This window comes from Arachis hypogaea, chromosome 17 (genome assembly GCF_003086295.3).
Source record: "Arachis hypogaea cultivar Tifrunner chromosome 17, arahy.Tifrunner.gnm2.J5K5, whole genome shotgun sequence".
Lineage (NCBI taxonomy): Eukaryota > Viridiplantae > Streptophyta > Magnoliopsida > Fabales > Fabaceae > Arachis > Arachis hypogaea.
Window position 1 is genome coordinate 77,306,253 of NC_092052.1, and position 13,012 is coordinate 77,319,264.

The 13,012-nt window shown below is 34.4% G+C and overlaps 1 long non-coding RNA gene across 16 annotated transcripts; it reads right to left on the reverse strand.

The window, feature by feature from the left end:
• Positions 1-273: 273 nt before the first annotated feature.
• LOC112764676 (uncharacterized) lies at positions 274-6,321 on the reverse strand. 16 transcript variants are annotated; one of them, XR_011875318.1, is made up of 13 exons: positions 6,155-6,321; positions 6,002-6,055; positions 5,776-5,913; positions 3,606-3,694; positions 2,713-2,919; positions 2,514-2,564; positions 2,304-2,390; positions 2,002-2,098; positions 1,815-1,890; positions 1,638-1,719; positions 894-960; positions 681-739; positions 274-513 (listed from the first exon to the last, which is right to left on the reverse strand). It is a non-coding gene; the product is annotated as an uncharacterized lncRNA (long non-coding RNA). The 16 variants fall into 16 exon arrangements; XR_011875312.1 differs by having other exon boundaries at positions 1,987-2,098; XR_011875307.1 differs by having other exon boundaries at positions 1,977-2,098.
• Positions 6,322-13,012: the final 6,691 nt, after the last annotated feature.

Sequence of the window (13,012 nt, forward strand, 5' to 3'; positions counted from 1 at the left end):
TTTACCCTAACAGAGTGACTTTTTGTTGGTTAAAATGGCATTTTTGAACCGCCGTTTTTACTCTGACAGTGTCATTTTTATTAGTTAAAATGGCATTTGAAACCGCCGTTTTTATCAGGTTAAAATGGCATTTCATGTTATTTAAAATGACAGTTAAATATTGCCCTTTTTTACTGGGTAAAAGTAATTTTTTTTATCGTTTAAAATGATAGTTTTTATCGTGTTAAACAAATAATTTTTTTGTTTAAAATTTCACAATAATAAGAAATCATAACTCATCAACAAAATATTACATAACTCATAAATAAAATATTAAATATAATATATAATATTTTAGTATTGGAAATAAAAAATAATAACTCCTATACAAATAAAGTATTGGAAGTCTTAATATGTAACTCTTAATACATCAAGTCTCTATCATTAAAAAAATCACACTGCTCTATTATTCGCTTCAAAAGATCTACTTTCTAACTCTTTTGGCGATGGAATCTCACTATCTTGATCCAATTCCTACAACAAAAATATAATTTAAAAACAAAATAAAAAAGAATAAATAGATAAACCATTAACTTGGACAGCGCAAAATAAATTTAAACAAAAAATGAGAATTCAGAACAACCAGACAGTAATCTTGTTTATATATCCATGTATATAACATGAGATATTTAATATTTGACCTGAATAGATCCAGGAGTTGATCCAATGTTATACTAGCTAGACGCGACGCTCATTGCCACTGCAAGAAAGATAGCTAGACTTTTGCAGGTTATACAGATACAACAAACACTAACTGCTCTCCCTTAGCAAATAACTACAACAACCAACGCCATGAAGTACAAGAGCATACTGCAGATACCCAAGGTTGTAAAGTAAAAACCAAGGAAACTCACCAAGCCAAACCCATGTCCAAGAAAATAATCTTCCTTCACTAAGAACCACTTCTACCATGCTATTCCCCTGTACGTTTATTGAAGATTTCTGGTTATAAGCTTCAGAAACTTTACTTTTGTGTCTAGTATATCAGTTAATTTTTACTGTTCTTAGAACTGGTTATTTGGACACTCGAAACATGCAAAATGCAAAGGAAAAGTGTTTGTATCTTTTATATTAAAAATCAAATTAAGATAGTATGAAAATCATGTATAAGACAAGACATACATTTTATATATATATAGTTTAATTTTCATATATTTACACAAGTTCCATCACATATTATTTTTCCTGTTCTTTGTTTCCAATGCATCATATATAATAATTAGTATATACATCTTAATTCCAAAGAGGCTTGCAAGTCACAAATTGTTTTCAACAATAATATTGTATTATTGGAGCCATTGAATTCATGCTATATTATAGATATATAAGTTATACTATTAAGCAATTCATTAGTCATCATTACTGCAACATCCATTGAAATACATGTGTTTTAGATTGTTCCTATCATTGTTTTAATCGTAAACAGTGTATAAATTTCTGATTAAGCCATCTTAAATAAAGCAAGAGCTAGTTTGTGAACATTAATTTTAAGAAACTAATTAAATTACTGTTTTTTTTTTCATTTATAAAAATGACTATAGATCATATCATATATAGCAATTGGATTTATAGGAAGAAAGGATCAGGGTTATCATTACTGAAGTTCCAGCTAGCGTAATTTCCTTCTACTCCTTATTGGTCCTTGCTTCGCTAGGTAACATATATAGAGGGTGGCTTTTCCTTCACTCAAGCCATGATTTGGTATTAAAAAATAGAAAGAAGCTGTCCAGTCATTTATTAACAAATCAGGTACTATGTTAGTGTTGTGTGATTACCTCTCATCTCGCTGGATCCAACCGGAACGCTTCCAAGGCACGCTTCTGGCATAGTGTTTCAGCCATGTCAATATACCTGAAATAAGAAAGATAAAAAATCATTAAATTGATTCAATATTTCAATGTGACACTCCTATAAAAGAAAGCGAAAGAGTGACAAACTCATTTCCACCATAGTAACTAGCACCAGGATATCCCTCACTGTATTTGTTTGTCATGATAGACCCTACAGCTTCCATCACAGAGACAGAGGTGAAATTTTTTAAGGGTATGACTTCTAGCCCCTTCACAAAAACAAAAACAAGAAGTCAATCTATATATGTGGTGAAAACTGGAAAGCAAAACTCTACCATCATCTCATCAATCATCATATATGATAGGCAATAAAACATTCAAATGTTTTGCATAAACTCAGATAGTTGCATTATTTTTTTCAAGATTTTCTATATCCCTGGCAAAGATGCAAGTAATAATAAACTAATATATTACCTTCCATTATCTAGCTTTCTCTAGCTCAATTATATCAGCAATCTCAGGATCAACTTCCTCAAGTAAAGCATTCAATTGCTTTGGCCACTACAAAGGCAAATCAATATATTACAATAGAAGTATGATTTTTCTTCCTTTCTGCTTGAAAGTTGAAACAATATGTATATCTAGATATGCATAACATTAACTGTAATTATATAATAAGCTTACCAAAACTCGGGATTTTTCTTTGTCATAAACAGCTTCATCAGGTAAAGAGGACTACATTCAAAAGCAAGGGAAAAGAATGGCAAGTATTTAATTGGTTAAGGTAGGGGAGCATAGAATATTATGAATATGAATATTTATTATTATAAAGATAATAATATAATATAAAGCATATATGGTTGGAAATTTGATTAAAGAAGACCTTGTAGTAAACAGTGGTGCCTGCACTAAAGAGAGGACGTAAAGGCTTGTCCATGGAAGTTGAAAGTCTGCAAAGAAGTGCCATTGCCATTGCCATCTCCAAGACACAGAACACAGGGTGTGTGTGTGTGTGTGTGTTGTTGGCTCTTGATGATCCACTCCTTATTCCTTAGCCCCACTTCTGCTCCTCGATGGTTCATTGTCACCACTACTAACAAAGTGTGCAATAGTGATAAACAACCCTTACAAGGTTTACTACCAACCAGCACAGAATTAAATGTCCATAATGATCAAATCCCTACATGATTTGAAAACTGTAAAATATTTATATATGCACCAATTATCTTGTGCAATTTATATTACTTGTTGAAACTGAATAACCCCTTCTTCAATACTTTCACCTAACCTTGAAATTTTAACAATTTCTTATACAATCAAAATCAAACTCATCTTTCTTGTACTCTATTTAACAATTTTATTTTAACAATTATTTTTACTTGCAGTTTTTAGCTTCCTCCGATCCTATAAAAATGTCTAAACATGGACCAACAATGCAAATTGAAACCACCATCAGCACCACCACATATAACAATTAATTAAATAAGCATGAAATTAGTTTCTGCTACACGTGTTCTTATGATTTTAGTGACCTCAGTAACTAGTTCTAAGGCTACAATTTCATCATGCAGTGATGTGATTAAGAACCTAAAGCCTTGTGTGAGTTACTTGGTGAGTGGAAGTGGTAAACCACCAAGACCATGTTGCTTTGGCGTTAAAGCTTTTGCAGCTACTGCAACAACTTCTGCTGATAAGAAAACTGCATGCTAATACTAAATTTAAACTAATTATTTCAAGGTCACAAGCACTATTTAAGTTCAGCATGTTAATACTCACCAGATGAATGAAAAGATGATGTCTATCTTCAAGTGGCTCTTATTTAAGTAGCTTCCATGCATCTTCTAAATAGTTCCAAATCTATTTATCTATATAAAACAACCTCATTGTTAATAACTTCATTGTTCTCTAAAGCAAATAACTTAACAAAGCACAAAAACAAGTTTCAAGCTAATAAAAGAATTTGTTGATATGTCTACAATATGTCACATACAACAATGATTAAATAAATGCATAAACCAAAAAAATAAGCATTCAAGCAATTCATCAAACACGTGCTATGCAAATCAGTAAAGCACCAACCGAGAGCATATTTACAAATCAAAACCGCAAAGAGAATGCAAATTTGTATACACGCATGTAAGAAGAAATCGAAGAAATTACATGAAGACCTTACCCCCAATTTCTGCTAACAGGGAAGAAAATCAAAACCTAAAATTACAGAAATAGAAGTAGTAACAATTTGCAAAACAAAGTATGAGTAATTAAAAGAAGAGAATGTGGATTTGTATATAAAACTAATTCAACGAAGATGGAGAAGGAGAAGCTTCACAGAGGACAACACGGTGGAGCAGGAAAAATCACACAGCAGATCCATCGATTGAAGTGAAACGTTGATGGAGTGAAATGTTGAAGGAGGAGATCGCAGCTAGAAGAAAAGCGTTGATGGAGGAGCTTGCCGCCAGAGGAGAGCCTCGTGGATGAGATTGCAGATCTCATATTGCGATGGAGTTTATTCTAGGTTTCTCACATTGCGATGGAGGTTCGATTAAATAGCACAATCTTTATTAATGAAATAGAAGAATTTTTATATCAGTGAAGCAGAGTAAGTAATGGCGTTTAAATCTGTCAAAAACACCAAAAAACCGCTGCTTTCTGGAAGCAAATTATGGCAGCTGCATAAATCGCCTTAATTTATGAATATAATGGCAGTTTTATAGAAACGCCATTATGTTGCTGCCATTTTGTGCTCTTTTTTTTGTAGTGCTATCACTAAGACATCCTCGACACTCTATTTTCTTTTCTATTTCTAATATAGCAAATGAACTCGGAATTGCACAAACTTTATATCCAGGCGTTCATATTGAAATAAGCTTTCTAACAAACTAAATATCATAATTTTCTGATTTTTCTAGCCTCAAGAATAAAGGAAAAACCGTGACTACTCTGCAGTGCATAAAACCAGAAAAATAGCAGCAGCATGTGATATTCAAAATTCAATATAAAATCCAAGTTAAATCCAATGACTTTGAAAATTAATGTAGTTAAACATTACTCATCCAGGTTTCTTTCTCAATTGGTTCTGAGTCAATACCATTTTTAATGAAAAAGTTACATTACCTGGAAGTTAAGTAAAAATGAGACAAAATCTGTTTTAAAAACCAACAAGCTTAGTACCTTTCAATTAGAATAACTTTTATTACAAAACTCCAATTAAGCTAAATTTTGATTTAAGGACCCCTAGCTCATCCAAAAACAAGTGTGTCTTGGTTGCAACCCAATTTCTATTTAATTCTAAGAGTTACAAGCATTGGAAGTTGATGCATAGCTTGCTGAAATCTGTTTCTTTTCAGTTTTGACCACCAATATTCAAAAATTCACAACTCCCAATCCTCAACTCTTAAAATTCTGAAATTTTAGAGAAATAAATCAAGTTAATCAAATTTTATAACAAAATTGGTTTCGCTCCAAAACTCAACTCGTAGAAGTCGCAGAAAGACAAAAAAGTTGCTGCCCTGTTTGATCTTTTCTGCTGCTGGACAGATTTAACAACCTAACTTTAAAAATTTGCCATAAATTGTAAATTTAAGAAAAAGGTCCCAAATTTTCCAGTTTAGTTCCTTATATTCCCAAGTTTAGCCCAAACTTGGTCTCATACAATTCCGATCATTACGTAATTAGTTACAGCATATACAATACCACCACAACACAACTCTACATCCTTATTAACAAACACCAATTCTAATCCATCATAAATAAATATAAGAGCACACCATTAATAACTTTCACACCTCATAATTCTAATATATAAATTCACTAACAAATCTATTCTAACAACATTACAAGGCTAATCATTAAATACAACAAACAATCCAACTTATTCTATGGTTCCTCTAACCTAAGTTTTCACAACACCGTAAATATTAAACGTGCGAAACTTAAACCATACCTTGGCTGATCACTTAATTCACCCAAGGCAGCCTCACAACTCAAAATTACAGCCCCTCCAAACTCAATCAAACAGCCCCAAACCAAGCTTGATCACCAACAAGCCTCCAACAAGCATCAACATTCACATACACACTACCTAAACCACAATTAACACATCCAAACATAACAACTCAATACCCAAATTCCTAAATTCAGAAATTTCATTAGGGTTTAAGATCTCTTACCTTTACCCACTGATCCTTGGGCAATACCCACAAGAAATCAAGTCTAGTGGACCCCTAAAACATGAAAATCATCAAGGAATTGAGTTTCTCAAACCTTAAACCCGAAATTCATATACCAGCCGAAATGGATCTAGGAAAAAGTGATTTACTTACTGTTTTATTTGAATAGAATTGAAGAACTCAACGAGCCCGATGCGTGACCGCAAACGGCTCGTCAATCGGAGCTCCGGATCAAAAGTTATCAAAGAAAGAAGATCAAGCTAGGTTTTGGAATTCATTCTCTTCTTCTCCATGCATTTACGTTGCTTCTGTTGTGTTCTAAGGCAGAAAATGAGCTTTAGCTCATTTATATACTGGGCTGGTTGGGCCCATGGGCCTGGTTTGGGCTCGGTTCAACCGGCTCGGCCCATTCGGCTCAATTTTGGGCCAAATTTTTCGAAAGTGATATCAAAATTCTCGTTTTGCCGAGCTCTATCCTATTTTGATATTAGCTTTGCATATTTAATTTTCCTATTAAAAATTCGATTTATTGACTAATTATATACCGATTTTAGCGGGGTTTACAAATCACATTTTATAAAATTCAACCTAAACCCAAAATAACAATTATCTAAATTAAATTATATGTCCTTTCATTATTTTTTTATTGCTGGAACTTTTATTTCAATTTATATAAAATAACTAATTACAGTAAAAGTTGTACATAAACATTAATTAACTTAAACTTAAAGTATTTATAAAAATTAATTTAATCATTCCTAATAAATCAACCTCTAAGAGCTCAACTTAATAAAATAAACCATAATTTATTCGTGATAGAAATTACCTAAATTAAATTATATAATATTTCCATTACTAAATTTTATTTTTCAATCATATGAAATAACCAATTATAAAAATTACATAAGAATATTAATTAACTTAACTCCAAATTTTAATAAAACTATTTTAATAAAATTTTAATAAGGAGTTCAAAATAAAATAAGTCACAACTTATTTATAATAGGAGTTACTTAAATTAAAGTGTACAATTGTTTCTTATTTTTCAATTTTTAAAATGATGCAAGATATTCAATTATAATAAAATTACTTCAGAATATTAAATGATTCAAAATGAATTTATCTCCGAATCTCTTTAATTATTTCTAATAGAATAATTTCTAAAATTATAAAGTTTAAACTTGATAAGATAAAATCACAATTCATTCATATTTAGATTTTTAAAAATGTGGGATGTTACAGTTTGCACCTCGTTTGTATGCGAACTTTATCCTAAATCATGTGTACGAGACTCTTTGTAACACCCTAATTACCCTAAGCCTTACCTCGCGTCGTAAAGCAAAGGTTAATCAAAGGTTACGACAATTCAAAAGCTTATACATATTTATATAGAAGGAAATTAATATATTCTAGAAGCCAGATGAAGAATTAAGCTCAAAAACAAAGTTCGGAAAGCGCAAACGTACTCACGAACCTATACTAAACGAAGCACAAGATATACGTACGGATATCAAGGTATATGTATATAGATATATCAAAAGATACTAATATAGAGATCTAGCCACCACTCACAGAGTTTAAGCTGGCTAGTTAGATACAAACATACAGAGTTTAGACAGTAAAACAGCTTATACAAACTACCTCTCAAAGTAAGCCTCTAGGCAAAATAGATATAAAAGTGAGAGATCTATACAAAATAATCAAAAGAGACTTCAAAACAAGATAGCAATGCTCTGTTCTGTCACCACCAAGCAACTCACCGAGGTGGGTTACGACCTGCATCTAAAAAATAACAATAGAATATGGTATGAGAACCGGAGATTCTCAATGTGGTAACAGTGCCCAGTGATGTAAGATATAAGACTCAGGGATGCCAGAGGCAATCCTAGAACTTCATATCCATCACAACATTCAGCTTAAAGCATAACTCAAACATTAAAACATCACTTAAAACCATAATGATAAAGGGGTAATCTAACTTAGTGGATTTCTAAACTAACAACTCTCTGCTATCCCACAGCCTTCACTAATCTATCCTCCATGCGATCCCATCACCACCGCCTTCTGAACCTACTCAATCCCAGTAGAATACACAATTAATACAATGCAAGGAAAACACAAGTATAAGTATGTATATCAAGTAATTCAATTAGACAATTAGGCATGTTATACAATTAGGCATACAATTCATGTCGGCAAAGCAAGCAAGCAGATAAAAATACACATGATGAATGCCTATCCTATTGGATGTGATATCACATTGTCGGTTCAACTGCCAACCCGACACGTCCCCATGGAGATGTCGCCCTTCGGTCTCATAATGGGAACCCCTGAGATATCATGCCCGGATCACGGTCTAGGATGTCAGTGCCTGCACACTATATTGATTCCGAAGGGATGCGAGCAGGATACTCTTGCCACAGACCTCACATCTCAGCGTAAGCGGGATAAATTGACAGTCCTTACGCCGCCGCGACCTCGACAAGCAAGATTAACCTACCGTCCCTGCCAGGCGCATAGCGTCTCAACAAATCTCAGTATATAACAGTAATCCAGTGGTTTTCAAAAAAATCATTTTTCAGTATATCAATAATTCATCATTTCATTTCGAGTCCCAAACTCATCTCAACCACTGTCAATTCAAAATTTCCATTCCGAGTCCTATACTCATCTCAACCACTGCCAATTCATAATTTCCATAATTCTTTATATCAATCGGTATTATAGTACTTCGTCATCTCTCTCAGCTAATCCGTCCTCATTACACCAGAAACCTAAGCCTCCGTTCTCTAACTTTTTACCAGAAATACCAAATTAAATTGCCTAGGACCTTTTCTATGTTTTGACACAAGCCAAAGAGTCTTATATAAGTGTCACGGAAGTTTACAAGCTTGTCGGGAAGGTGAAACAGTTAAAAACAAGGTTTTTATTGAAAAACAAGGCAGTGTGCGTACGCATAGGGTTGTGCGTACGCACGCCCATAGGAATTTTCAAGAAGTGTGCGTACGCATAGGGTTGTGCGAACGCCCTCAACAGAATGCACCTTTCATCGTGTGCATACGCACAAGGCTATGCATGCGCACATCTTGCAAAACTTTGTAGGTTGTGTGTGCGCACAGAGCGTGCTAGCGCTCCCAACAATAGGCCTCCCCTTCTGTGTGCGTGCGCACAAGGGTGTGCATGCATACAAGGGTGTGCGTGCGCACATGTTCAAGATTACACAGGGTGTGCGTGCGAACAAGGCTGTACGTGCGCACACAAACCAGAAATCACAAATTCTGCAGCATTCACAAAATTCAGATTTTAGACACCAACTTTCAACGATCATATCTTTCTCTACAAAATTCATATTTCTACAAAATTGATATCGTTTTAAAGCTCTTTAAATTATCTTTGATTATAAAATTTATTCCAATTCAAAAATGGTAGCTCAAGATATGATCCATCAAATTTCATCAAAAGTCCATTTTTTACCAAAGTTCACTAAATTCTCAACTTACCAAAATTTTCAACCAAAACCATACCAACTTCATCACACATCAGTTCTTACCATGTGTATCACATTCCACCACTCATATCATCAAATTCTTAAACCCAATTATCAATTATATCACCTTAAACCATCTCTCACATACAAACTCATCAATCATCATTCCATCAATACTAATCATGAGAAATCAACTTCAATTTCAACATCCAATATCATTTATCAACATCAATACCAACATTCATCAAAATAACCCAAAATCATCAAATCATCATACATCATCATTCAACAATTCAACAACCAATTTAATCCAATCCTATCCTATGGGTCATTAGCCTAAGTGTCCAGAAATATTATATATTACATAGAAAAAACCGAAATCATACCATGGCCGATTCCCAATATGCAATAATTTACCAAATTGACCCTAACCAAGTTTCCACAAGTTCCCAAGCTCAATCAAGCCACCAAGTCCACTTTCAAGTCACCAACATTCTCCATATAACACCCATTCAAGCTATATACACATAATTCATAGCTAATCAACCTAGGGTTTATCATAATCACAATTTCACAAGGGTTAAGAATAAACTCACCTTACCCAATGTTGATTGAGTCAAAACCCAATAGGAATCAAGTGCTAGAGTGTACCTAAACACCCAAAATCACAAGATTCCACTCAAAACCAAAACCAAATTTTCGAATTTCACAAGGGCAGGAAATTTCGAGAAGCTTAACACAATGCTTAGCTAGAAGTGACGGACTTGGCGAGAGCTTCACGTAGCCGCCGATGGCACGTAAATCGGAGCACCGTAGCTCGAGATATGATGGATTGAAGAAGAGAGTGAATAGTGTTAATGGAACCCTCTTCTCCCTTCTCTTCTCAGATGTGTTGTGTTGTTTTTGAGGATGGTAAATGAGCTGATGGCTCATTAAAGAAGGTCTTATATTTTGGATTGAATTGAGTGGATTTTGTTAACTTTTTTCACATTTATTCATGTAAATTACATGTTTTTATGATTCCTTCATAATTATGCTTCATAGTTCAAAACATGTTTCTTATTCCTTAAAAATGCTAATTATTCAAAACATGCATATGGTTTTATATGCGACAAAAAAGTTCCTTTAAAACTTAAAGGTAAATTCTATCGCACCGCTATAAGACCAGCTATGCTTTATGGTACGGAGTGTTGGGCGGCTAAAAGGGAGCACGAACATAAGCTGAGTGTGGCAGAGATGAAGATGTTGAGATGGATGAGTGGTCATACGCGTTTGGATAAAATAAGGAACGAAGATATAAAGGAGAGAGTTGGAGTAGCACCCATTGTGGAAAAGATGGTTGAATCGCGTCTCAGGTGGTTTAGACATGTGAGAAGAAGACCGATAGAACATCCAGTCAGGAGGGTGGATGAGATGGAACATGGACAAGGGGCAAAAGGCAGAAGAATACCTAAAAAGACCATCCATGAGGTGGTCAAATGAGATCTACACGTAAACAGTCTCTCTGTAGACATGATACATTACAGAGCACAATGGCGTCATTTGATTCATGTAGCCGACCCCACTTAGTGGGACAAGGCTTTGTTGTTGTTGTATTAATCCTTTCTTGTTATCATTCAATGCCGTGATGCGTTTGTTCAGTGATTTTAGAATTTATAAGGCGGGAATTGGCTTAGAGGATGGAAAAGAGGCATGCAAAAGTGGAAGGAAAACATGAAATTGAAGAATTGAGAAGTGGCTACTCACGCGTACGCGTGACCAAGTGCAGTAGTCGACTGACGCGTACACGTGGTTGACACGTGCGCATGACAAGCATCACATGCCTCACTTAAAGGAACACGCTGGGGGCGATTTCAGAGCTCTTGTTGTCCCAGTTTCAAGCCCATTATGCATATTAGAGGCTGGGAGTGAAGAAGGATGGGAGCATACATTTGATTAGTCTAATTTTACATACTTTTGAATTCTAGAGAGAAAAACTCTCACTTCTCTCTAGATTTTAAGGTTCCTTAATAATTTTCATTTGAATTCTTGGATGAGTTCCTTTTTAATTTCAGCTCTTGTTGCTTTAATTGTAGTTTCTATTCTCAAATTTTACTTAGCACTTTTGCAATTTTACTTGTTTTGGGTTATAATTTTAGATCTTGTTGGATTTTGATTTTATTAAGGCATTGAAGTTTTTCATATTCTAATTGTGTTAGTTGAATTGCTATTGTTGATTATTGCTAGTGGGTACCTTTGATTTGGATTTATTTTCCAATTTTATTATGTCTTCTTTTAGCGCATACAAGGTGTTTGTGAAAATGCATCTTATGATTATGGAGTAGATTTCTAATCTTGGCTTTGGGGTTGAGTATTGGTAACTCTTGAATTGTCAAAGCCTATGGTTGATTGAGTATTGGAAGTTGCTAGTTGGCTTGAATTTAACTAAAGCTAGTCTTTTATTGTGAGTTGACTAGGACTTGTGAACTCAAGTTAATTGTATTCACTTGACTTTCCTTTATTTGTTAGAGGATAACTAACTGGAAGCAATAGACAATTTCCATCAAGATTGATGATGACAATAAGGATAGAAACTCCAATTCTCTCCCCTAGCCAAGCCCTTTATATTGATTGATTGTCATTCACTTTTGCTAGTTGTGATTTCCTAGTTTTCTCATTCAAATATCATAGTTCTTATTCTTATATGCTTCTAGTTGTAGTTATCTTGATGCATTCTTGTTAGTTAGACAATGTTTGCTTGATATTTCGAGTTATCTCAACTTAATTGTTAGTTGTTTGTTGCTTTTATGTACTTGTCATTTTACTTCTTTCGTAAGCAATCCAAAAACCCCAAAATTCCTAACCAACAATGTGCTTTCTAGTGCAAGTCCTTGGAAGAACGACCCGGGATCCTACTCCCGGCTATTGATTTCATAGTTGTGAAATCCTCTTGTAAACTTTGATTAGGGGTATCTCGTCAACTTTGCGACATTGAATTGGAAAAATCCTTTGCTGAATTCCTAACCGGCATTTATCCCTCATCAATCTCCCCGCGTTTGGCCTCTCTCTCTCTCTCTCTCTCTCTCTCTCCTGAACTCTGCGCGTCTCTCTCTCTCTCTCTTCGCTTCGTCGGCGATGTGACAGCCTTGACAGTGCGGTGGTGGTGCGCGACGGTAGCGGTGTGACGGTGGCTCCCTCTCTTTCCTCAGCTTGATCTTTTTCTCCTCTGATGTCTCTCAGATCTCACTCTCTTTTTTGTTTATTTGGGTATATGCGTTGTAGCTGAGAGGGGAAAAAAGATAGGATGGCAGTGGGTGAGGTGGTGCTAATGTGATAAGGGAGTGAGGGTGAGTGTTAGGTTAGGGTTTTGTGTATGAAATTGGGAATTTCGGGTAGTTTAGTAATTTTAATAAAATTAGGGTAATAGAGTAATTGAAATCCAAATTTTAATACAATATTAATATCTATAAAAATATCATTTAATTATCAATTTACAAATTTATTTTTAAATAAATACTCTAATTCAATAACTAGAGATAATTAAA